Raw genomic sequence first — 23,932 nt, 5'->3', positions numbered from 1 at the left:
GCAGCACCGTTCCGCGCGTGGGGCGAAGCAGCCGCCGAGCGAAGCGCAGCCCGCCGGGCACGGCACGGTCCACGCCGGGCACAGGGAGCCTGCGCCCGGCTGTGAGTGACGCCGAGGGCCCCGGGCCGAGGCGGCCGCGGTGCCAGCGCCGACCCCGCGGGCTCTGCCCCTCAGCCCGCGGCCCCCGCGGGTCCCGGCCCCGCGCCCCGCCCGCCCCGGGGCTTCCCGCGCTCCGCGCGCGCCGCCCGGCCCCGCGCGCATGCTCGGAGCGCGGGGCGGCGCGCGGGGCGGCGGTCCTGCAGTGCGGGCGGCGGCGGGCGGCGCGCGGGGCGGAGCGGGGGCGCGCACAGGAGCTGCGGCGCGAGCGGCGGCGGGCGCGCACCGAGGCGGCGCCGCGTGTCCCTCCGGCCCCAGCACCGCGCGGGACCCCGGGCCCTGCGCCCTCCTCCGCACCGCGGACAGACCCCGCGCCCGCAGTAAGTGCGGGGAGGGACCGCAGGGGGAAAGGGGGGAGATGCGGGCTCCGCACCCGCGAGATGCGGGCGAGAACCGGCTGCCGGGGTGCCCCGCGCGGGGCTTTTCCCCCCGGGAAGGCGGCGGGACGGGGGCGCGGCGGGGCTGAGGCGGGGGCTGCGCGGCCTCGGCGCTGCTCCGCGGTCGGGGATCATCCTCACCGGGAAAGTTGGTGCGCGCGGTCGGTGTGCGGGAGTTGTTCCACTGGCGAGAGGAGGGCAATCGTAACCGCGGCGATTCGCCGTTAACTGTCGAGAGATGGGACCGAATCCCACCGATCCGGATATGAGCGCCGACAGCATCCAAAGGAAGGGCTGAGCTGTCGCGTAACAATTTGCGCTTGGAAACGCTTTGGTGGAAGAGGGAGGCTTTGGCATTCCTGTTCGTTTGAAAAGGGACACCGAAAAGGGTGTGATTTTTTTCCAGTAGGGGAAAAAAAAAATAAAGACCAGTCGAAACCAAGCGCCAGAGCAGCCCTCGCAAGGTCATCACACCACGGGAGAGGCAAAAGTGCTCCCGATCCATGCGATCGCTCTGTCGCTTTTCATACTGCCTGTAAGGGATGTTTTTATCATTTAATTTATTTAACAGGCGAGGTGTTTGCAGGTGGTAGCGGGGTAGGTGCGGGGCGGACGTGCTGCGCTCTTGCTATTTACTAGGGCATAAATCGGAGTGAAGATGGAGGTGGGAGGAGATAACAAAAGCTGGTGTGCGATCCTGGGCATCTCCCACGCGAAGGCGTGAGAAGGAGGAGGGAAAGGAGACGGCAGGAGAGAGAATTTCGTTTCCAAAGATCAAAACAAAAGGTGGAGCAGGTTGAGGCAGATCGTGAGAAGCCGGGGCGGAAAGCGAGGGAGGCGATTTCCGCGCTGACCGGAGCGGAGCGGAGTGCGGGGGCTCTGCGGGGACCGCGATGTGCGCGGCTGCGGAGGAGGGGAGGGAGCGCGGGCGGGGTCTCCCCGACCGGCGCAACTTTGCGCGCCGGCATCTCTTGGAAATGAGCTGCTCGCACCCGGAGAGACGTGCTGCTTGTATGGGGCGAGGGGAGGAACGCCTGCCGCTACCCCGAGAGCTTCTTCGCTCTCCTCTTCCATCCCCCGCCGGGAAGGACCGGTCCTGGCCGCGGGCTGCAGGGGGAGCGCTGCGGCGGGGACGCTTCCCTGGCGCCAGGGGTGCCGCGCCGGGACACGGGGGCTCAGCGCCGTGCGGGGCGCTGCGGGCTGCCCAGCGGGGCTGCCAGAAGGGAGCCCGGCACTGCCGCCCTCCCGCACAGCTCGGTCCCCGGGCACCGCCAGCCTCTCGGTCCCCGCCGCTCGTTGCCCTCTGCAGGGCTGCCCGCGCCGCCGGCTGCCCCCGTGCGAGCCTTTTCCCGCCAGCCCGGGGGTGTCCCCAGCCCCCGGAGTCCCCCGCTCTCCCCACTGCCCCCACAAGGGAACGCCTCCCTCCTCCCCCCCGAGCCAGGCGGTCCCCTTCCTGCATGGAGCCACTTGCAAGGTTCCCCCACCCCAACTTGCATCCCATCCCCGATGGCATGAGCCTTTCCTCTGCTGGGTGTTCTCCCCGGCACCTCCCTGACTTGCCCTAGCCCGGTCTGCCTGCTCCGGCCACCGGCGTGCGGAGAAACCGTCGGGGATGGGGTGGGAAAGGGGAAAGGGGGTTGGTCTTGGACAACTGCAGCCCCTCCGCTTCCCCGGCCCTGGAGGAGCCTGTTGACGGGCTTTTCGAGGTGGGACGGGGCTCTCCGCCTTCCTCGGGCGAAGGGCAGCTGCAGCCGGGGCGGGCGGAGCTCCCACCGCCGGGCAGGGACCGCACTCCCCATCCCGCACGGCCCGGAGCGGAGCAGCAAGGCAGGAGGGGACTCACCTGCACCGCCAGGCTTTCGGCTGACAAGCAAACGTGCAGACATCAGGGCGATGAAAACACCCGTCCTTTTCATTAAAATTGAAGGGTGATTACTTGGGCAATAAAGCCATAGCCAATTATCAAAAGGACAAATATATTAATAAATTCCGTGTTCTTGTACAGAAAATGTTAATGTAACAGATGGGTTTCAGAGATACAGGTACTTCTCCAGCAATTCTGCTGGCAACATGTTTTTAGCAATGTTTTGTTATTAGTGTGCCTGTGGATAGGCATTCTCTTCCTTTATGTATTGGAGAGTTTAGACCTCAGATCACTACCTCTTTATGAAGAATAAAAAGATGGACATATTTTATAAGAAAAATATGATATACAGCAGATTAATCACAGAGAAAAATAAGTGTATGTGGGAGCTCAGTCTTCTATGTATTATGTAGAATACATAATCGCTGTCCCTTTCAGAATGATGTGTAATTCCTAGTAGTTGTTTTTGTGACACATTTTCAGAGTCATTAGTTTTCACTATTACCCTATTACCTGACAGAATGCCTTTCCTTTTTAAAGAACATAGTTCATTTAAGAACATCAGTTTCCTTGAAAGATCTAGTACAGTGTTCAAACAGCACAATCCATTTCAGGTTTGTGGACTGAGATCAATTCTAATTAAAACTTTAATTATGTTTTTCTCCATTCAAACAAAGCATGAAGTAGTCCGAGCTGATGTTGTTGTCAAGGAAAAGTAAGGAAACGTTCTTCATCTTGGATATCTGTTAATCCCTGCCTTTTAATTAAGGACTGAATCTTTAATCTTGTTATTTATCCACAAACTTTTATGACATAGGGCTGCAATATTTAACCAGTTTTCTAGGTTGCCCTGTCTTCTTGCCTGATACTAAAGTATACCATCACACCACTGATTTTTCAACGTGCTTCTTGTTCTGGAACATCCAGCTATTGCCAGCAGATCAGTTGTGCCGTCAAGCGGCATCTACTCCGGAGTGTCACAGCGTTACATAACTCACAACACAGAGCAAATGCCAGAGATGTCGGTCCCGTCGTGCCGTGCCCTGTGTGCCTTCCCCTGCTGTATTGCACCGGCAGCTGAGAGCAGCCCACAGCACCAGCCAGAGGGAAACTCTGCTCTGGCCAGAATGCTGAGGCCAAGTCTAACCGGGATGTGATGGGGTAGGGCAGAGCAGAGGAAATCAGGCTGGCTGTGCAGGATGGAAGCGGTGCGGTGCCGCTGGCTTTGGTGCTGTTTGGAAAAGGCACCACGTGTCCCAGGGTGCGACATCCTGCTGACTGCAGCATTTCTGGGCTCTGGGGGCATCCCGACGTGCCTGCCAGCAGGGTCCTGATCAAGAGCTGCAGCACCACTGAGCTGCTACAGGCCTCTTGGCTCTTTGTCTATGCACTCAGCATAGCTGCAGGAAGGATCTGAATATGGATACAGGTTCCCTTAAACACATGAACGTGGTGAACTTTGTTGTCGTTGTTTCCATAATTGTTTACATTTCAAGCTGTTGTCCTGGTTCTGTTTTTCGGTTTTGGAATTGTAATGTTATGTCTGTGTGCACAATGGATTCCTAAGCTTTTTTGTATTGTATCTGTGCCTCATGCTCCCATTTTAGGTAGTCAGTTCTGTCAACCTTTGCATATTCCCATAGATTTCCAGAATTTTATGTCACTTGGTCAAAAAATGCTGGCTCATCCGCTAATTGTGTATCAAACAGCAATGTACACTAATTGAAGATAGAAAATTTAAAGTATGGTAGACAGATTTTGTTTTAAAGTCCTAGGAATTGAAACACACAGCCCTCACCCTGAGCAGCTGGGCTCCTTGTCTGTGATGTTAAACATTGTCAGCACCGGTCTTCATCCATTTGTTTTTGAAGGGTGTTAGCAGTCTGCATTGGGTCTAAATACTCAAATTGTCGTTTGAGTGGTCTTGTAGAGAAGCTTGTTTCCAGGTGGGTTTGATTGCCCATGGAATCTTTGCTTTCTTTGACTTTGTCTAACATTAACAGAGAAATGCACTGTGTGATCTTCCTACGTTATTTCTAATGAGCCTAGACCATTTCATCTGTCCCCATTTTCTTTTGGGTCACTATTACCTGTATTTGCAAAAATCTTGCCATTTTCTACATCCTTGGGCTTTTTCTTTCTTCCTTCAGAGTGTAATTTTGTTCCTTCTTTTTTTTGTGTGTTCATTGCATCTTTGGATTGCTTTCCACCTGCCTATTATCTTCTTTGCTGTTTATTTCTTTCTTGGGAAAGACCATGGTTTACCCCATAGCTTCTCTCTTTGCATCACAGAAAGATCTGTGTGGTACAGGAATACAGCACCAACAGGGAAGGCTGTGAGCATTTGCTGTGCTGGGAGATGTAAGGATCCAGATGGGCTCCCATCACAGGGCGGCGCTTTCTTACCTCAGCTCCAACTACTTGTCTTTATTCGTAGAGAGAGAATTCTTGTCTTTTGAATTTCATGCTGTTGGTCTGAGAGTAATAGCTATAAACCTTTCCAAAGAAAATTAAGCAGATGATAAAAAGGATATTTGTTCACGGAGTACAAAATCTTGGAATAGCGATAAAATTTTTTATTGCTTTTTAAGTTATAAAGTGCTAAGAATATATATGGGGTTTTTTTTCTTTTTTTTAACTATGTGCATGTTATCCACAGGGTCGCTGCTTTCAAGAGCTTTCCCACATTTGGATGTGAATGTGACTGAAAGCACAATAATACACGTGTAGGAAATTAAGCTAGATTGTTAGAGATGGTCTCATTGATGAAAGTTGAAAAAAGCAAGTCGTTTCAAGGAGGCAGTTGAAGGAGAAAAAGATAAAAGCCACTTGATAGTCAAATTCACTGATTTGTTTATAAAAATATCAAGCTGTTTTTCTTTGTGATTATTCCCCTGAGGAAAGTAAGGAACAGAATATGTTTAGTAAAATAACTTCTAAAACCACAGCTAATTGAAATAAATTGTGCTCCTTGGGAGTGAAAGGACAACTGCATCTTTTTTTGAACTAAGCATGATGTGTTCTAAAATTATGATATCAAGGACAAAGGAATACACATTACAGATATTATTGAAGATTTTCTCCCTGAAATAAACCCCATGAAGTGATATATATAATCCCAGACTGTAAAAATCAGTGGAATGTATTATCACTTTCTCAGTTTCACTGTTTTGAAAAATCAGGAGTTTGCTACATTCTCGAGTTTGTCAACAACCTACAAGCTTTGAAGTAAAGAGAACTGATAATTTGAGATTCCCAACTGGGTCTTTTAACATAATTATAACAAAACAACTTCTTAATAGGAAAATAAAGAATTTTAAAATTACTTTATCATCACAAAGCCATTTGAGGAAGATTATATACACAATCTGTGTTAAAAAAAACTGAATTGATGTACAGGAAAAAGATATAATGGTGATTTCTATAGCTTTTGCACTAGTATAAATATAAAATACTAAACTTTTTGGTTAAAATGATCTTTAATCACTTTTGGCTTAAAGCAGATTTAATTTTAAATAACCGATGATTTCAGAGAAGCATCATTGTTTTTATGCAGCACTATTAAATATCAGAAAAAAACATTCTGCTTATTTCTTGTTCACTAACTTAGACTTTCTCAAAGTTCATTTATGAAAATATCTAAAACCTGGGGCCTGTAATGTTAAGACTTACAAGTGGTGTTTAAAATATTTTTTTGGTCCTGTCAAGGTATTTTCATACAGTAGTTAGGCATAAAAAATAGTATAGTTTTGTTTTAACTCCTAATGAGTCAACCAATATAATATCAATCAATGGGATTACTTTGTTCAAACTTTGTACACGTCAAAATGTGTACTCAAAAACAAAACGAGTTGTGACAGTCATTTACAGAGCTTTTAGACTAATAAATATAAGTCTCTAAAACTCTTGATGAAATTTACTTTTATTAGTTTTAACTTCTAGCTAAATAGAAAGTTGTATATTAGAGATGAAAGCTCTTAGGTTCATAAATGTTTGAATTTACAAGGGAGATTAATGAACATTTTACCCATGTCTAGCAGAGGCCATAGCATTTGACTCAGTGATGCCTCTACTCTCCGTTTACATACAAATTTGGGGGAGGGGAAAAAAAAATCAGTCTTGATTTAAAGACCATGGAGAATGGAAAATGTATTTCTGTTCTCTCTAAGCTGTTTTAGTAATTAATTATCCTTAGTGTTAAAATGTGTTGGTTCTGAACTCATAATTAAGTTCTTGAACAATCAATCCCCAAAGTAGTTGGAAAAAAAATCTTGAATAGATCAGCTGTTGAGCATGGTGTGTATAGAGTACCTATGACTTGATTTTAATATCTGAAAATAGTTTTGCAAAGGTAGTATGTTACTGATTTTTTTAAATGAAAACTTAATGTTCCACCTCATAGAAAATATTTTTACTCAAAAGTAGATATTAACTCATTCATTGTAAGATGGAATCAAATAGCAGTGAGGAGATGTGAATATTCTCCTTTTTGCAGACTGCATTTGAGAATATGTGTGGTTTGATTAGACTTTATTCAGAATGGAGTAGTCTAAAATTAGAAACTTGTTTATAAAAGCTCTTACAATACAGCATATTTCTCTGTACTCTTATCTGCTATATTTAGAAATACGAAGTAACTGGAGACTCTTAGGGAATGAAATCTGAGATATTAGTTAGTAGTTAGAATTAAAATGCTTTTGTTTTTTAGTAGAAGTTTGTATATGTAGAAGAAGAACTTAAGATTTTCAAAAGTTAGTGAAAGTGAACATTTAAAAAAAAATTAGCACTGAAAATAAAATCCGCTTATGTAATGGATAATGCTGCAAAAAGTTACCTGTGCAGGTATTGTTACCATCCAGCACGTACCCAGTCAATTTCATTGCAGTCAGTGTTCTTTCCTTACACCAGAATACATACTATTTTTTAAAGCAGTCATTTTTCCTTTAAATATACATTTTTTAAAACCATACAAATGGGTACAGAGTGTATGGTCTTGAAATTTGTGTTTTGAATGGCATAAAAGGCTTTCAGTTTGGAAGACTGATAGCCTGAAAAGTGGTTTTAGTTTGATGCGTGAAACATCTGATGATACTGATGATTTTTACAAACCAGACTGATTTGTACAAATGGACTGCATCTTCAACTGTCTTCAAATGTATAACAAAGTTTGATCTAGTGTTGTTTTTGTGGGTTTTTTGGTGGTTTTTTTTTGTTTTATTGGGGGGGGGGAATTTTGTTGTTTTTTTGGTGGTGTCTTTTTTCTTTTTCTTTTCTTTTCTTTAATCTGACTTGGATATGTCACACCAACCACATTGTAAGGTTGAACAACGCTCAGCAAGGAGCTCCAGTTGACTTTGAGTCTGGTCCCTGCCATCCATGCAGAATGAGAAAATGTAGAAGAATAGTATGAAATCAGTATGTTACATGTTTAACCTTGTTAAAACTTTATGTCATGTATCCTTAAATAAAGAGAGTCAAATAATCACAAACTGTTTTTTCCATATGCATAAATATTCTTGCCTCGTTCTGTCAGTGAAATCCTAACAATACACCACTGTTATTGAAATGCCAGAGTGCTTAACCAAAGTAGCTTCTAAGACTCCATTTTCCTCCTCGGGTATGGTAAGAAGACCACAAAGTAGCCTTGATCACTTTTCATAAATAGGTTTTGTTTGCAAGAGTTGTCCCCCATGCTGGGTGCTGTTTAGTTCAGTGGCTGTTGTCTATTCATTTTAATTCCTGTTTGGGAAAATAGGATGGTTGGAAGGGGTTGTGATTTTTTACATTTTTCTCAAGTGTCTGCCACAAAGAGGTGCTACTGGAATACAGATCAGTAAGTAACACTCGTTTCTACATGGTTTAAGAGGTGAGCATTGCTCAATCAGGCTTCCCACTCTGTTATATGAGAATGTAATCCTGAAGTGTCAACAGGTCCTAACTGCTTCATGTCTTATCTCATCCTTAGCTTTTACTGAGCCCTTTTTTCCTCCCTCTCTGGCTCTGCTTCCTGTCTTTGATTCTGCTCCAAATGTCTCCTGTTGCCTAAGAGCCTCCCTCTCCTTGACGATACTGGCTGTGCCTGTTTAACCGTGGTGGATGCCTCCTTCATCTTGCATTTTAGCTGTGGTTTTGTGTTTGTTTTTTTAAACTGTGAGCTTTATAAAACAAGGATCTGGCCTTTGCAGATGTTGTAGAAAGTGCAGCTGTGTCCACAGTACTATAAGGGTAAATACTTTTATTAAAATTCTAACAACATACAAGACATATACTGTGCCTACAGCCTGTGCAGGAAGATGGGGTGCATGTAGAGGGACTTGATGGAGTGACTTTGAGCCAATCCATGCCTGGTAGCAGTGACTGCAGAGCTAATTAGAATACATCCATACACATTCTGCTTCCCCCCATGGGGCTATTCACAGTGGCAAAGCCAGAGAGTGGAAAGCTGGCTGAGGCACACAGTGTTCTCCAGCTCTTGGGCTGTAGTGTAGATACACCCTAGAATATGTCCTAAACAGCTGGGTTTGTATCTGGGTATCTCTAGATGTGTACAAGGTATCTGGTATTTTCAAAGAGAAGTCTGTTGGAAGTCCCAGTACAATGTAAACAGATGTTGAGTACAGCTGTGTTCTTTCTGTGTGTCTGTCTGCTATTTCTGTTGAATCGCTCTCTTCAGTGCCTTAACTCTGTATCATAGTACAAGACCCAAGATGTTCTTGTAAATCTGCAGAGTAGAAACACAGCCTATGTAATTTTTTCCTTTTTTTTTTTTTTTCTGGGATGTGGAATTTTGGAGTAGGAAGATTCAATATAGGAGACTGAAAATGTTACAATAATTTAACATAACATTCTCTGTGGGATTTATTCCTGTGTAGTGCTATAATACTTATATTGAATCTACTGTCATCTAATGCTGTAATGTCTATGTTGTCAATTTGCTTAACAAGTCCTATCAGTGCAAGTCCTTCAGTTAAAAGGAGTTTGCTTTCTTAAGGTGAGAATGAGCCAGAGAACTGTTGGCTACTGTTGCTTGTGAGGTACACTATTTTGGATTATTACCCTCTTCAAATCTTTGTAACCAACTGTAGATTTTTTCTTAATGTGCAACTATAGATAAATGAAAACAGTAAGTGAAATAAGTGTAAAAAGGCTCTGAACTGCTGCGTGAGAGGTCCGTGGTATATATAATATACAAGAGTAATTTTTATTTCAGTATCAAATGGTCCCATCATTACTTTGTATTGCTGGTTTAATGTTGGTGAATTAAAGCTAGTCTGTTAAAAAAAAAATCAGTACAACTTCATGTGCTTCAGATATATGAAAAATAACTGTCTGACTATGACTTGAGTTTTAGTGGGTGTCTTGCATTGCAGTTGGCTGAGGAGGAGACAGAGATTTTTTTAAATTGCACTTTCTTTCCATATAAATTGCAAGGTCTTGCAGTATGTGACTCATTTCAGCTGCTAGCATCTCCCTGTTGCCAACAGAAGTGTATTAGTGAAGACCAATAACAATATATCAATGTCAGCTCATCTCCAGATAAAAGAAAGAGTTCATGAAATGTTCAAGGTTGTTCTGGTGTTATATGTAACAGAGATAGCTGGAGATTGTAATTCTTGTATTGCCCAGTAAACCCAACCATTTACTGTTGACAGTGTTGATATATTCAGAAGATCTTCAACATCTGAAGCTGTGTGAGACAACAAACATTTTCCCTTATTTTTCCAACTCTGCATTTTGTCACTCTAACTTATGAGATTCTCAATTCTACGAAGACCTACACAGCAGCTTGCAGCCATTTCAGTCTTGTACTTCTGTTTTCCTTTGAAAATACCTTCAAGAAGTTTGCAGAAATTAGCATTTTTGTTTTGTTCTGAATGAACAAAGTGGTATCACTCTGGGCACTTTACTAATGAGGTCACTCTTGCATAAACATCGAGTCTGTGAGAAAGAAACAAACAAACTCAAAAGGTAGCAAATTCGTACAAGTTACAAAAGCAAACTCACAGGCTGACAACTGTGCTATGCTACTTTGCCATGCTTTAAAAATGCAAATTACAGTAAAAGTGAGTTAGATGTGGTTGTACAGTGAAATGTGTGCCATCGGTGGTCAGTGGCATTAGCAGCACTACTGACATCATCAAATCTTTAGGAACACCTGGAAAGATGGCTTGATGGTCATTATTAGAAATTGCCATAGAGTTAAATGTGAATTGGAGAATTCTGGATTATCAAAAAAAAAAAAAAAAAAAAAAAAAAAATCAGTGCAACTGCCCTACAAATGTAAGGACTCATTCTCTGAGCTGATATGTCTGATCCCTACTGGAAAAAATTGGATCAAGGAATGGATTTGAATAGTGCAGAGTACCTGCTGAACCACCAAAACACGTCTGTGAGTGACTAGGTTTGAATACATGGGGAAATCTGTTGCGTTGAACACACAGAATTGACTAGAAATGTAGGTGTAAGTGTTCAGCAAGCTCTTAGCCTAAAGATGAGGCTGGGGGAAAAGGAGAAGGTGTGAGTATGAATCATGTCAGAGATGTAGGCAGGATCAGATCTGTGAGGATTTCAGTACTAGGGAGATTCATTTGAAATGAATCAAAAAGGAAGGGGGGAGCAAGGAAAAAGAGGAGGGTAACGTTTGAAGATGGAGAAGGCAAAGGTGTTAACATCTAGGAAACACTGAGGAGTGGAGTCTGTCACAAAAAGGGTGATTAATATGAAAAGTACTAACAGATGCACCACTTTCTGTGATTTTTTTAGATATTGTGAGAAAACTTCACAGGGAAATTTGAACTTGCAGGAAACATTGAATTTAATGATAAATCCATCTGATTATTGCCACTTTCCTCTGAACTGCTTCTTCTGAAGTAATGACAGACAAGCTGTATCAGAGCTGTACTAGGGCAGAAGGCCCTGAGTTTGGTGCTCAGAGGAAGCCCCTGCTGAACTGCCAATGACTACTGGAGCTGTGATAACTTTTCTTACACTGTGTGTCAGATGGGTGATAGATGGAGCTGTTGGAGAAAAGGAAGGAGAATTGAGATGGTTTCAAGTCACATACAAGTCCTAAAAATGACCACAGAAACACCCCCAGTGCAAGCTCTCTCTGGCAGTGAGCTCTGTGTGGGTGCAGGGAAATTTGCTCATCTAAAGGCATTTGGGACATGAAACCAAGTGGGGAGAAGGATTGAAAAATAAAATGTGAAGTATTTGCATAAGACTTTAAATGTTCTCTTATCATATGATTCATTGATCTTATGACTGAACAGCTGCTCTTAAAAATTCTGCTTTTCTGAAGTAAAAACCTGTTTGGAGAACTGATTTTGAAGAATTTATGTGACAAGTTGCTCATTGTTTTGCATTTGTATTTATGTGCTATGTAATTTTTCACTGCTGATGTCAGTTTTGAATGGGATGTGGCAACTACAATATTGGCAAATTTATAGAATTTAACATGATTTCATTCACTTAGTATTACGTGATGATGATGCAGAAGGCAGAAACATACCTTTTCCAAGAGCTTTTAGAGAATTGATGGCAAAGCAGAGGATGGAATCCCAAACCCTTATTCTCAGAGAACAGCAGACCCTGTTTTATGCATGTGCTTGACCACAGTGCTATAACTGAAGTTCCTGGAATGGAAGGAGCTCAGTTAGCACTGATAAATTTAAAGACAAAACCTCAGACATTTTCTAGTTGTTACAAGTCAAGGTGGAAAAACTTTTGGCAGCTTGTGTAAATTTTTCATCTCAAGTATTTCAGTGCCATACATCAGTAAAGGCCAATCTCTGCCTCAAAAGAGTTGTTCACACAGCTCTGGTATCATTCCTATATTGATGATCGTCTTCTGTCAGAGACAAGTAGTAGTGACCGTATCTAGGGTTTTAAAAGAATGAAGATGCAGGACAAGAATTTTGGATGAAAGCAGTGTCCCATTGGACTTGTGGTGTGACACTGGTGTGCCCCAGTGTGTCTGGGCAATGTGTGATGGCCCCAGCACCAGGTGATGTATGCTTCTGGAGGCAGGAGGGACAACACGGCACCAGCTTGAGCTGAGCTCTCCCTCCAGCCCAACCCAGCCTTTCCTGGCAGGGCTCTGTGGTCACATCTGCTAGAAAGGGAAGTTTTCCCTGTTGCCTCACTTTCCTATTACCCTTGCCTTTTTTTTGGTGGTTTACCTCACCCAAATCACCCTTTTTTTCCTTTTCTGGGTAAAGAAACATGACCAGTTCTTTTCTTTTTTTCTTTTCTATGTGGCCTCACAAAGCCTGGGATACACACAAGACATTAGGCAAGGAGTTCTTTTCAAAAGTGAACGTGGTTCTTTGGAGAGTATGACCCTTTTTGGCAGCAGAACTGGACTGTGTCAGATTAAAACCGGTGTGTAATCATCCCGTGGTGCAATGGGAGCAATACAGAGCTGTGATCCTTGTCTGCCTGAGATCTCTTCCTGAGGCTTGTCTTTCCTCTTGGCTCTCTGAGGTATTTGGTGGGAAGCTAAACATTGCAGTTTAGTAATACTGGCAAACTTTATAAACTGTTACAGGAGCAAGTGCTTGTGTGTAGTTCATGAACTAAATATTTAACTAAATTATTAAATAATAGTAGTAAGTAACAAGTAATAAAAATGATACATATTTTGTAGCTTACATTTAAATCTTTAGTATCAGCAACAGTCTAATTTTGGAATGTTTGTGAAGTGGAAATAAGCAGGTATTTGTATGTCTCACAGTCTCCTGTGCTTTTGCTGGTGAGTTCTGTTGCGTGGTGTTGTGATAATGATGATCCACTTGGACTAAATCTGATGAGGAGTGAACTGCAGAGCATGGACTGAGCTCTTTAAGTAGATGGTGAGGAGGTGCATCTCTCTGTTATCTCTGAGTTTTAATTACATTGGAATAATTACATCATTATATGGTATTTACATACAATTCTTATGCCAGTTTTAATTACTAGTTTAGCCCAGTTTTAATTACTAGTTTAGTCCTTGACATATTTTTCCTTTTTAAACTTTTGCATAAAAAAATACAGGTGTCAACATGCTCATTGCACATGCATGCAAGGTTGTCAAAGTGCTATGGAAAAATAAGATCAGACCAGTTTCTCATTCACATTTGAAGTTATCCCTTAGAAAGAAGCATGAAGCTGACCCCTGTGCTTTGTACCATGCAGCTAAATGGTAAAGCTCTGTACAGACAAAATTCCATTTTAAATGTACAGATAAATGTACAGACAAAGTCCATTTTACACAGGCTTTGTAGCTTTTCCCCTTGGACACTAGCATTACCTGGAACTCAGTTTGACTGAATGAACAGAAATGTGAGGATTTCTCAGTACAGTGCAGAGAACAGTCATAACCAGTTGCCTTCTGCTAATCCATGGGTTGTGCCTGAGATTTGTCACCGCAGTAAGCCTTGACAGGAGTGGCTGTTATCTGCCCCTGCTTGTTTCAGAGGGGCATGGGTGTGACAATGTAAAGACCAAGACCTGGAAAAAATAGTGGTTTTAAAAGTACTAGAGCAGAAGAAAATGAAAGGTATGTATTTTATATGGAATAGTCCATAAGTTGCATGCTTCCTGTTTTTCCTTTGAAGAAGCCCTTACTTCTTTGGTCACTGTGGGTGATCATTACTTCTCATTCGTTATTATGGCAAAATATTTTTAAAATGGAGCCATTTGAGCACCAGTCATGCTGGATATAAGCAATTCAACTCCATCAGGCTCCATCAAGTTGTTATTAAGCGCTATCCAAGTCCACATTATGGAAGACAAAAGAAGAAAATTTGCCATGTGTAGGAGTTGGTTACACACTTTTTTTTCAGTATATCAAGACTCGGGAGCTCATACAGCAAACTTTCCAGCTTAGGTGTGTATTTGAAAAGGAGAACTTCAAAGTCTTGTTGTTTTTTAACAAACAAACTTGCCAATTTTATTCTGCTCCTGTAGCAGACTGTTCAATGGGATTTTTTATCACTATAAATGAAAAATTTAAATGTATGCTTCAGCTGTAGTGGGACTTAGCTTTGGCTGGAACAGCCCTGCATGCCATGGCTAGCTGAAAGGGCTCAGTCACTTGATACTTCACTTATCTTTTCTGCCAGAAGCGCTTTGACAGCACATGCCCTAATGTGTCACTGCAGCATAACTTGTTCCCAGGGGAAGTAGGGAGGAAATTATCATCCTGCCTCTCTTCCCAGGCAGCCTGCATCGATTAGTAGGCAAGGTTGCTCCCTGCACTCTGGCGTTCCTGCAAGGATTTTCCATATCTATCTTCCACTCAGCCAAAATCAAAACAAGCTGCAAATAGTGGAAAAACAGAATATGGCTGGTGGAAAGCAGCAAGCAGCCCTTCCTATGGTGAGCAGATGTAAGTAACTTTTCAAAAAGATTATGATAGGAATATAGTCACTAGCTTACTCAACCTGTCTCAATTTTTTCTCCTAAGTTTACCAGATATCTTTGAGTTTTGTGTCAGGTATAATCTCCTGTGCATCTGTATTGCATATATTACCTTATGTCTAGACTGCTTTCAACTGGAATACATATTTTCTTGGCTGGGAAGTAGGTAGTGTGGAGTAAAGCACAGAGGATGCTGCCGAGGTCCTCTTTCTGCATCTGGTGTGGGCACAGCCAGCCAGCATCAGTGTCTGCCTTGGGCAGGTCAGGGAGAGCTGTCCTGGGGACAAGCCCAGGAGCTGGGGCAGTTCTGAAATCCAGTGCAACTCACCTCAGCACCACCATTTAGTGACAACTGGCACCTGCCAGGAAGATCCTCCAAGAGAATGCAAACCTGAAGACTGCACAGACAGCTTGAATGATGACCCATTTTTCCCTAAAGTATGAACATCCCACATCAATTATGCCCACGTCACGAGTTTACTGTTGCATTTTCCCAAGGTCTGTGTGAATCTTGGAGAAAAAGGTTTGGTGCTTGTCTGGGTCACACACAGACCCAGGATACTGTGCCATTGCCTCTGCTGTAAGTTTGCTCTGGGAGAGCCTAACTTACATTTACCTACACTGTTCATGAAGGAATTTGCAAATCTACCTCCAACATTTTTGCAGAATCTCCATATGGTACAGTATGGAGTATATAAATTTATAAAATATTCAGCACCAGTGTGCATAGCTTGTGTGGGGATTTAGGGATCTGTGGGGATTCTTTTAAAGTAGATTTAATTTAATTTAATTTAATTTAAATATTTAAAAAGGGATTCTATAGCTCACTGCAGAATCTTTAATTCTTTTGATTATTTTTATCTGGTAATTCTCCTTCCAGTATGGAGCAGTTTAGAGTGGAACAGACCTTTCCACTAGAGCAGGTTGCTCAAAGCCCTGTGCAGCCTGGTCTGAACTCTCCTAGGAACTGGACATCCACAACTTCTCTGAGCAGCCTGTTTCACTGCTTCACCACCCTCACAGTAAAGAACCCTACTACTGATAATCCAGTATAAGAATTAATAAATAATATGAAATTTATTACTGTTAGAATCTAGGTCCATGTATCTTTTACTTTCTCTAAGGGAGGTCTTATTGCAGTCTTCCACTACCAAAAGGAGTGAAGCTGCAGAAGAAGTTTTTACAAGGGCATGGGGTGATAAGATAAGGGGTAATGGCTTTAAACTGGAAGAGGTCAGGTTTAGATTTGATATTAGCCAGAAATTTTTCGCTATGAGCATGGTGAGACAATGTAATAAGTCGCCCAGAGAAGTTGTAGGTGCTGCACCCCAGGAAATGTTCAAGGCCAGTCTGGATGGGACTTTGAGCAACCTGATCTAGTAGAAGACATCCCTGACCCTTGCAGGGATGTTGGAATTTGATGATCTTTAAGGTCCCTTCCAAGCAAAATTATGTGATTCTATGAAAAATGAGAGCCCACATTTTTGTAGTGAAATGAATAACAATGAGAAGTTTTCCTGTTCCTGATGTTATTTGGGAAATGCTATTCCAAAATAGCTCCATGGAGAAGTACTCTTAGTCTAAGATATTATTACTCATTGGAAATATTATTGTATTAACAAGATGCTTTTCTGAAAAATAAGGAAGAAACAAGAATGTTGTCACATTTAATTTCTCAGGAATGCCTTGTGTAGTTCATATCCACCACCAATTTTAACTTGAACTATTGTTCAAGTATAGGCATGTTCATAATGATAAAATCATTAGAAGTGTTTGAAGGAATTACAAAAACGTGAAAAATGCCAGTTACCAAGGCAGTAAAATTAGTTCTCCATATGTAAGAATAGAAAGCTAAGCCTGAGACTGAAGCCACAGCTCCATAAATGGTCTTGCTGCACATCATGTTCCTACCCACAAAATCCAGGATGCAATTACCTGGCTTTATTAGGCACAAAAGAAGGGCTGTCCCAGGAAGAAATTACCTCATCCTGAGGCTGGAACTAGGACAAAACTCCCTGATTCTGAGAAAGGTGTGTTTACCTTTCTCAGGGTTTCCTTGCTTCTCCTGAGGCCATTGGTGGTTATTTGGTGGTTAACATCTCCATTTTGTCTCAGTGGCACAATCAGCCTCTGTTCTTTTTCCAAAAGCTCAGCTTTGTCTGAAATGCCACTGTGTGCGCCGTGGAGCTTGCTGCTGCTGGTAAGCAAAGCTTGATGGACAGCATACGCTGTTTCCAGGGTGTAGGAAACATTAGGAAATACTGACAAGATCAGGGTGATGAAATAAATAGTATTCTCCAGCTGCTCTTTGTCTTACTTTGAAAACATTGCTTTTTATGGCCACAGATTTTCCAATGGGAAACACTGAATACAGTTCAGGACCAGCTTTATCTAGGCTTCCATTGGTCCTAACTTCAAGAAACTATTTGGCTTCATGTGCTGCAATGGTGTTAGAATTAATTCTGGTTTCTGACATAAAATTACCCTGCAGCTAGTGCCTAAGGCTGCTCATGTTAGTGCTGCATTAGAGATACACATCACATTTTTGATGCATAAATAACTGTAGCATTACATCTCTACCTAATATCCTATCTCAAGTATAGCATTTGGGGCATATTTAATGGTATTTGGTTATCTAAAAAGTGCTCTCTCAGAGCATACCGCAGGTATCTAGGTGGTGGATGTAGTGTTGCTATTTATATCATAGTGCTCTACAAATATTAATAACACTGTGCTTCAGAGTGAGCTATAGCCATAAACCTGTAAAATAACTCCCCACAGTTCATCTTGATAGTCTGTTGAAATTGGACTGCTCTGACTATACCCCCTTCAGGCTCACTGCCAATCTCATATTTTATCCTGAAATTCCGCAAGGAGACACTCAAAATAAACACTATACTAGCAACTGCTTGAATTATACTTAAGGCAGTAGCAAGCATTGGTTTCACTTTAGCCTCTCTGTGGCTTTCTTGAAAATCCATGAAGTTTGACCTTTTGAATATATTTTGCTCTTATTTATCTCCCCTGTTGACTGCAGTAGGAACTGAATGAGCATAGCTGGGAAGGGAATGGATATATCATAGATGCTAACCTGTTATGACTAAATTATCCCTGTTAGTCCCACGTTGCCCAGCACCAGGAACTTTATACAGTGCATATCTCCTCACTAGCTTGCTTTCAGTAAAAATACAGCTATTAGATTTGCTTTTCAGTTTCTTAGGAGGAAAAAGAAAAAAAAAAAAAAAGCAAGCTAGAAATTGCAGTGTAATTCCAGGCACCATTTCAGAGATGTTCGGCTTTTTGTTCTGCAAATGCTTTTTTCTCTGCTTCTTTTGAAAATGGCTGATCTTGTAATTCTCTTATTAATGCCTAAAGGTGATCAAAATAGCCCATCACCAAGGTCAGTGTACCCTTGAATCAGACAGGTTTGCTAATTTTAAACTTCAGTGTTTTTCAGAAAGTAGTGTGTTTAGCAAGAATAAAGAGGTAGAATGTGGGATTGGGACAATATGAATGTTCACACATCGCTGCCAATGAAAGCAAAGCTTACAGGTCTAATTTTAGGCTTTTCAGCCTTGGTATTGTTCCTTACAGCACAGTTATTTTCCATATGATACAAAGCACTCTTTTTTTTCAAGTTTTATAAACTGCTTTAGAGAACAAAAGCAAGGACAAAGTGAATATATGTCATAGTTGAAAGCAAATCAAAGAAGCTTAAGTAAGGCTGAAGTTATGATGGTTGCTTGCCAGCTCTATATTCAGAGGGCAATTCTTTAAGAAAAACAAGAATCTTGAGAAATATGTTACAAGACCTGGGAGTAGAGTTACATGGTGTGTGAACTGGGACCCTTGGCTGTGACTGGATGTACTTCAACACATTTAGTTCATTTACACTGTGCTCACATGCCTAGTAAGTTAGTCCTCTTCAGAAATGTCAAAATGACCTGTGCTGTTTGGAGAAGTAGGACATTCAGCATACTTACCTATCTCTTGGTGCTCCGAGCTAAGCACTGGAGATGCAGTGAGGATGTCACAATTAATTCTTTACATAACAACAGATAGATGCTTTTTTCTAAAGTTAACTTTTACTGATGCCCTAATAAAAATTATTTCATAGAATTACAGAAACATAATATTGTAGAAATTGTTGTATTCTTTCCTGTAGATTAATTGTCAAAGACTGGAATCAGTTGATACTAAGTCATTCCCCATGGAAGTGTCAGCAGTGGTATTAACCTGTAAAAAACACCTTTAAAAATCATAAGTTAACATAGTCCCCATTTTTCATGTAAGAGAAACTTATTATCTGAATGAATATATGACATGGTTCAGGGAAATCAGAGAACATTATCTGTGTGACTTTTTCAGTAAATCTGCTGTTTGAAGCCGGTAGGTAACTGGCTGTATTGGCAGAAAGAGTTTCTCAGGAGGAGTCCGTGCAGGGGCTGCTGTAATCTTGAGCTGGTATTCTGTCCACAAGTTCAGCAAGGGTCCACTGCCTTCACTGGGCTTCAGCAGCCAGGCACTGCTGAGGTTTGGGCCCCAAGGTGTGAAGAACAGTTTGGCTGAATTCAGGCTCTGCAGTTGTCCCCAAACTGGGAGAGTCACCTCAGCCTGAGCTCTGGAGGTAGAATATTTTTTTAAGCCTTTCTAGCTGTCTAGGAGTTAAATGTTTAGTCTAAACTAATTGTGTAGACTTTTTTGTTAGTCAGACAAGAGTAGCCATTTCCAGAGAGCAATTAATCCCAGTCACCTTTTATATATACTTTTAGCATGGAACAAATTACTTCTTGCTTACTTGGGTGCCTGTTCCTCTCCATTGCACATTGGAGCCTTGATGACTAGTTTAGATTAGATATCCAACTTCTAATGGCTACCACCCAGGTAGAAATAACCTAGATTAATCAAGTTCCCTGCTACTGACTATAATAACTTACAATAACTTATTATTCTATGTATGATTTATGGATGCTGTGTTAGAGGAGAAGAGCCTTCTCTTGTTTTTGTTTGCAGTAATTTCAAATAGTTTGTAATTAATAGTACAGTTGCTCCGTTTTCTTTTGTTCCTGGATCATATGAAAGTTTTAAAAATTGTGGCATTTTTGTTATTGACTGCAATCATTAATAATATTTAAAAAACCCCACCAATTCATTTTCATGATGGAATAGATTACATTAAAGCTTGGCTGTTGGATGGTCTTCTGGATTCTGGCCAGCTTGTTGGAGTCATAAATCAACGTGACTCTTTTCAAGTTAAGAGAAAAAATGTTTCTAAGAAAGTTTGGAGCACAGATAGTGAAATAGGGTGGGAGCATGACATTAGTGAATAAAAAGCCAACTGTCAAATGGCTTTATTGGGAGGCAGGCACTAATTTGATGGAAACTTCAATATGGTAATTATTTGGATATTCTGGAGATTGTAGCTCCTCAGGGCTTTCCCAAACATGTCAGAGCTAAGATTTTTTCCTTTTTTTTTTTTTTTTTTTTTGAAACAGACCTCTATGGCAAGCAGAGCAGAGGAGTAAATTGAATGCTCCTCTTAACCCTAAGAAAGATTTTTCCTAGATGTTCCGAAAAATTTGGGGTGGGTTGGTTTTTTTTTTTTGGTTGGTTTTTGTTTGTTTGTTTGTTTTGGAGGTTTTGGTGGGGGTTTTTTTGTTGTTGTTTTTTGTTTTTTGTTTTGTTTTCTTTGTTTTCTTTTGTTTTCCTTGAGAGGTATAGTCAGTTTTTAAAAGAGAGAGTACAAATGCTAGTGACATGTTATCTCTGGCCTTATTCATTGCCTTTTCTGTTTTCATTATATCCTTTGATCAGGGCAGACTGGCATCATCAACAGCCAGGTTCATTTCTGCATTTGTTCTGGGAGAAACAAACAAAACCAGTTTAAGCTGCTGCTGATAAACCTCAGCTCTCTTCTTCAGTGTTTTCTCCTCAGACCAGTCTGTGGTACTTCAGGGTAGTTGGAGGTTGTTTGCCGAGGTGTGAGGGAAACATTTGTATCGGTCTTGTACTCCCTGCTGTATCTGCACCCCCCCCCACCTCTAAACCATGGTGTTTCTTTCATGGCTGCCTTGGGTTTCTTAGGCTTTACACAACATAAATAACTTAGATTTACAATCTACTTTTTAACATGAAATGCTCTCCAATATTTTAGAGTTTTCAGCATCATTTAAGCATGCTGCATCCTGCTTTCGTGCCTCCCATCCAGCCTGTGCCTCTCTGAATGATGCTGACAGCCCTGCTGGCAGCCTGGGCATGCTGCCTCTGCTCTTTGGGAGTGGTTGTGTTATCTCTGTGCCTGAAGATGCCAAGACTGTTTAAATGTCAACAAGATGTTGCCCAGATGAATTCTACTGTAGTTTAAACAAACATACCTGGTTTTTTTGCCCTTGTGCATCCATCTTGCACACTGTGAACATCACTGCTCTCACTACTTTTGCTGATGAAAAGTCAGAGAAGGGAAAGACAAAGTACAGATAAAACACCAGGGCTGATGAGAATTGGCATTTGGTAGGAAATAAGAACCAGATAGGAAGGAAGCAGGGCAGTGGGAGAAAGAGTCAGGATGAGCTGGTACAGATTTAGTGGGACTGGCTTGGCAAGCCAAGGAGCCAAAGTTACAGGGTAAAGATTGGACAAGGAAGAGGAAGAGGGACAACATGGGCCTGAGATTTACAATCGATTCGCTGTTTACCAAAGTGTCTGTCTCACAGCAGAGCCATGGTGATGCTATGCAGGCATTCTTAATGCTAAGCACATCTGCATAATAAAACCAGCTTAGCCTATATTTATAGTGTGTGTACATCTCTATACGTGGTATTGTTTCTGAACAACACTTAAAACTCTTTTACCACGCTGCTCAGGCACGTGCTGTACCACACTGTGTCAATGTGCACTCACAGCTTAGCACTCACAGTTACCCAGGACTAACAGTGGTAGAATACAGGATTATTCACAGGCCTGGCTGTTTCATGAAGAATCAAATGCCAACCTGCATTTTCTCAGGTTTGCAGTGGCAATGTGTGAGAAACTGGGACCTTCAGAATGTTAAGAAGCACGTGAGACAAGGCATGGATTCACAGCCTTAGCAAGTTCAGTGTCTGGCCTGCTTTGTATGCTGGTGTTGTATTCTTAGAAAGTAAAGGTGACAGAGTTTAAGTTGCATTTTGAGCAGGGAATGCAGCAACTAAATACTTGAGATGTGATTTGCATAGCTATTTAGGTACCTGGTGAGATTTCTGAAGAGCACTTGAGCTGCTGGAGGGACGCTTGATACATTTGTGCTGAGCATCACCTTGATTTACTTGAATAGAAATGAACCAATGCAATTAGGCAACAGTACCTACATTAGCCAGTAGTCCACACCCCTAGAAGCACTTACATGTTTTTGTAAAGCTGGCCTTATCTCACTGGCCTTGAAATCTACATTTTTCCTTTCCAAGGTATGCACATTTCCCACAAAAATAATAATAGAGATTTTTATGAGCAAGAAAAGAGATTTTTGATCCTTTTTCTTGAATCTGTTTATTGATACACACTCACTGCCCTCCCTTTTTGTTTGGTCATAGTAACAGGGCTACTCTGATCAGGAAAGATAAAGGGATTGTTTTTCACCATGAAAAAGCAGGTTTCGTGAATACCATTTGTTCTGTACTCCCTTTTGTCTTGGAGATGGAAAAATATCACTACCAGAAGCCCATCATTTGGAGCCTTAGACTTCTAGAGGCCATTCTGCAACAGGTTCTTTTTATACTGAATCTTTTGGGAGTAGTTCAGGGGAAACAAAACAAAACAAGAACAAGAAAAACCCTCAAATCCTGCCACAAGTATAACCAGTTTAAACAGTTCTGCCTTCTGGCAGGGAGCTTTTCTTATATTACGTCCTCTGATTTGATTTAGTAGGTGTTCCAAACTCCTGGAAAGTGCCACAATAGTTCTTGTGATGCTGGATTCTGGAGACTTGGGGATTTTTTTGTTATTATTATATTTTATTCCACTGTTTATCTTATTCCTAAACTGCAGCCTTAATTTATTTTAACTTTTCTCCTGTGTTGTCACACCAGAGAGAATTAACAGCTCTACCAGCACAGCATTCAACGTAAGCAGGGTCTGATCCAGCTGCAGACTTGGTAGATTATCTGTTGCTTTCAAATTTTGAATCAAGACCCAGTGCCTATCCAAAAACTTTTCTTGTTCAATGAAAAATATTGGAGATGAACCAGGAATTTGGGTGTGAAATCATACTTTTTCTGCCCTAAATGATTGCAGCACTTCTTCCTAGGTTTTTAAAATACAGGACTCTGAAATATTTTATCAAGTTTTTAGCCTTTCATGATAACAATATGTTTAAGGCATTTTCTGTCTAGTTTTAAATTTTCCAAGTTATTTGTAGTACTTATATACTCATAATATGGTAAAAGGTAATAGATAAAAAACAGTTATCACACATTTTTGCAATTTATGGAGAATGGGAGAAAAAAATGAAAAGTATTCCTGAATGACTTGAATTGACTAGTGGAGTGAAAAGGTTTGTGTATGATTTGAGATAACAATTGGATTTAAATCTGACTATAAATTGCTGCAGCATGATTATAAAATACTGAATATCAGGAATATAAAATGTCAGGTGGATTTATTGGTAATAAGAGGAAGGCAATGCCTCTGGGACAAAATGCGCATTGATGACTACAACAAGTAGAAATTTGGAGAGGAAATGGAAATCAATGAGGATAGATCTCTGAAATTACCAATTCATATCAAATAGCAGCTAAAATATCTAGGAACTACTATGACAGTAGAAATGTATTCTTTTTTATAAGCATGTGGAGCATCCCACCTGTAATTATAGTCACTTTATGATAAAGAATTACTAAATTTGTAAGCCTAGGAGAAGGGAGTAAAGTTGTGTAGAAATGTGGTACATAGGCTGGACAGAGTCTGGCTATTTCATGTCTGATGAGGAGCAGGTGAATAAGAAATAGTCACTCTTCCTCACAGTGCCAGAAAGAGGGTCACCAATGAAATTATTGTATAACGTTTAATTAAATTACAAAACTGATTTCCACAGGATGTTGTGGAGACCAAGATATAAATGTGGCCAAAAAGGGATCAGACAAATTCAGGAACGCTAATT

The 23,932-nt window shown here is 41.6% G+C and overlaps 1 protein-coding gene across 1 annotated transcript in view; it reads left to right on the top strand.

Moving 5' to 3' along the window:
- Positions 1-288: 288 nt before the first annotated feature.
- VSNL1 (visinin like 1) overlaps positions 289-23,932 on the top strand; it is an 87,538-nt gene continuing 63,894 nt past the window's right edge. The window contains exon 1 of the mRNA XM_063424615.1: positions 289-476. The gene's annotated coding sequence lies outside the window, so the exon portion shown is untranslated. The remainder of the gene's footprint in view (positions 477-23,932) is intronic.

Source organism: Prinia subflava, chromosome 2 (assembly GCF_021018805.1).
Source record: "Prinia subflava isolate CZ2003 ecotype Zambia chromosome 2, Cam_Psub_1.2, whole genome shotgun sequence".
In the NCBI taxonomy this organism is placed as follows: domain Eukaryota; kingdom Metazoa; phylum Chordata; class Aves; order Passeriformes; family Cisticolidae; genus Prinia; species Prinia subflava.
This window is presented reverse-complemented; position numbering and strand designations above follow the sequence as displayed.